Raw genomic sequence first — 3,367 nt, 5'->3', positions numbered from 1 at the left:
AGTGTTTAGACCTTTTATAGGCAAGTTCAAGGTCAATAAGGCAAAAATCAGTGGGAGTGGTGTGGGGGGGACCAAAACATTTCTTCGACTGATTCCAACCTTTTAGCAATGTTGGTGTTTACACCCTTCACTTGGCTGCTTTTCTGGGCTAGGCTGACTGGGCCAGGGAAGGCCTTCCCAGGGCTGGTAACGTGGCGAGACTTCCTGTTAACGTAATGACGATCTTTCTTCCATACGCCCCACAGGGTGAGCTCCACCCGCTCCGGGATCCCACAGTGCATTACCCATGACATATTAGCTATCCCACCACTTCATGGTTAGAAGAAGGAGTGTAAAAATAATAAAAAGATAGAATGTTTAAATTTAAGCATAGGAGACTAATTTTCTACAAGAGGGAGAAAGCGGAAGATGAAACTAGTATGTATGTTATATTATGAAGCATTTTATGTTATATTGTGTCCTTCACTGAAAATCCTCATGTGAGGTTACCTTTCCTGTGTGAGACATAAAAACTGGGGCAAGAAAGACTGAATAACATGCACATGATCCCATAGCTGTAAATGGCAGAGCTGGGCCTCAGAGCTGTCTGATCTCAAAGCATGCAGGTGCTCTGAAAGCTGTTATGTTTGCATCTGGCTGAAATTGGCCCATATATTAGGCATGTTAAACATAACTTGTAAATATCCACATAAAACATGAGTAACATTGTGTAATGTGATCCACATGTGACTAAAACATGTCAACATGTTTGATCATCATTTAGTAGGGAAGAAGTAGAGAATTCAAAGTTAAATCTTTGATACTCAAATAGAAAACAACTATTAGCCACTGTGGTCAATTAAAACACTGACAACCAAATAATTGACCAACTAAAATGGGGTAGTTTGGGTTTGCTCGATAGAGAGTTGGGACTTGGAGTCCATTGCCGTGGGTTCTGGAACCCAGTTTACTCCTTGCGACTCCTGACAGCGCAACTTTATTGGCTGTGAAACGCAGGGCAAGTGCTTACCCTGTTATGAGGTGGCCCAGGACTGACTGGCAGACGAGAAACCCTCACAAGAGTACGGCCCCCAGTACCGCATCACTGAGTACACGCAGTTGGGAGGTGCACATGGCCAGGATTACAGAGGTGTGGTAACCTTTCCACCCAACATTCTGAGGACAGATCTGACTGCAGATATTCAACCTATTATCCCTTAAGGGTGCTACCACTTGAAGATCATAATATCTTTCTCTCTCTTTTTTTTTTTGGTTTGTAAAAGATGGTCACCATAAACAAAGAGGTCTCTGGATGGCTAGGCCAAATGCAAGGGAAGTCTGGAAGTTATATGTGTAGCCCACTGAGGGGCTGTGCCTCTTACTCGGACGTCTCTGGGCGGCTTTAATCTTGGGCACACCCAGGCCCCTCTGCTAGGGCCACAGCAGACTGTTATGTAGAAAGCAGCGGAGCACCTTTCATCTCCCTCCGTCTTCTCTCAGCAAGCCCTTTACCAGGCCTGACTCCCGACTTCCAGGGTCCTCTTGACCTAGTGGAGAGGTTAAGAGTCCTGAGTCATGACTGTGAGTCCTGCAACCATAAAAATTCAATATGGATTTTGTAGGACACTTTTTAGTTTACAAAGTGCTTTCAATTACATTATCTAATTTCATGCATTATCAAGGAAGATTAAGGAAAGTGATAAGTGGTGCAAGAAATATAACAAAAGACATAAGACAAACATGGAGCATTCCCCAAACAATGCTGCTGCTGCTGTAGACAGCGTGATCGGAGTGAAGGAGGAGGCCTGCAGGTGAGCAGAGCTGGGCGGCCTGGGCAGAGGCAGGCAGAATCGATGACCCACAGCCCCTGGCCCACCACAGACCCCACCTGGAACAGTGCCAGGAACTGGACCTTCTCTGAGAAGCATCCTGTGCTAGCTGTGCCAGAAGTCTTGCTCTGAGGCTTCGCATGCCTTCCGGTGGTCTGGGCACACTGGACCCCTCTGTGATGCACCAATCTGGAGGAATTGGAGCCTGTCCTCTGGCAATTTATCTTCAAGTCCTCACTTAGAATGGTGCACTGCAAAGGATAAGAGTTGTGAAATTGACATGGCCTGGGCTCCTGTGTCCCTGGGCCTGACATTTTCTAACTCCTTTATAAATCTGATCCATATTCCATTACTTTCAGATAAGCAGTCCCTGCTTGGCTGGTGATGTGGACACCAGTTAGTAAGCCGCCCTGGATCACACTAGCATTTTCACTGGTCTTCCATGTCATTCTCTGAGGAAAAATGAGAGCAGGGAAGATTCTCCAGCAGTAGTACTGGTGGGGAGATTATTTTGGGCAAGGGACTTTCTGGGGTCCTTCCAGACATTCAGGGTGAGGCTTCTGAGTCCAGTCATGTCTGCCCAGGCATGTCCTCAGGCTTCAAAGAGATACAGCTTGGGAAGGGCGGAGGTGCCCACAGGGCAGCTCTCTGGCCAGCCTCAAGGCTGGCTTCATGGAGAAGGGGTCGAGCTGAAGGGACAGTGGGATGGGACTCCTCCTCCATTCCACCAGCCAAGGGTGGGTGAGCAAACATGTGTTCAGGTCATGTCACGGGCTGATGTGCTGGGTCTGGCGTGCAGCCAGTGATCTGTGAGTGACCATGGCACAGAGCCAGGGCTGCTGCTGGATGATGGGGATGCCATGGATGTGAAGGCTTCCATGTTCTACCATGACCGTTCCCTACGGGCTCCTCCTGGCTGCATGTCCTGGGGCCCAATTCCCCTCCTGTCAGTTAAGGCCCTTCATGGTGTCATTAAGGCCTTTTATCTCCTGAGGATCAAGGTGTTGCTGGGGGAACGCCTTGGGGCTGGGAGAGTCCAGAGGCCAAGGAAAGACTGGGCTCTGTTGGGGCTTGTGGCCTTGGAAACTCACTTATTCCAAATCCTCCTATTATTCTAAGTTTATCTGTGAAGTGAGGGGTTTTAAGGTCATCTCCAACTTGAACACACGATGGTTTCAGAGGGAGTTCTTAACCCAAGGTCCACAGACCATGAATGGGTTTCAAGGGACCCGAGAACCCTCTGAGAGTACACATGCCCTTGTCTGTACATTCCCATATGCATTTCTTTCTGGAAAGAGAGTCCATAGCTTCCTTAAATCCTCACATGGCTCAGAGACAATGATGCTTATAAGGCATGTATTAACATTATAGGGTAAGCACCATTCTCACTCTTTAAATCAATTAACGCACATCTGGTCTTCATGTCAGCCTTCAGGGACACAGAGAGGGTAAGTAATTTGTCCAAGGTCACACAGTGGGCATTTGGGCTCTATAGCCCAAGCTCTTAACTGCTACACTACATTGGGTAAGAAATGATCTTTCCATTCTTTTTTCTAGTA

This window comes from Propithecus coquereli, unplaced genomic scaffold (genome assembly GCF_000956105.1).
Source record: "Propithecus coquereli isolate 6110/MARCELLA unplaced genomic scaffold, Pcoq_1.0 Scaffold1, whole genome shotgun sequence".
Classification (NCBI taxonomy): Eukaryota; Metazoa; Chordata; class Mammalia; order Primates; family Indriidae; genus Propithecus; species Propithecus coquereli.
The sequence above is the reverse complement of the archived record's forward strand: the minus strand, read 5'-3'. Positions refer to the sequence as shown.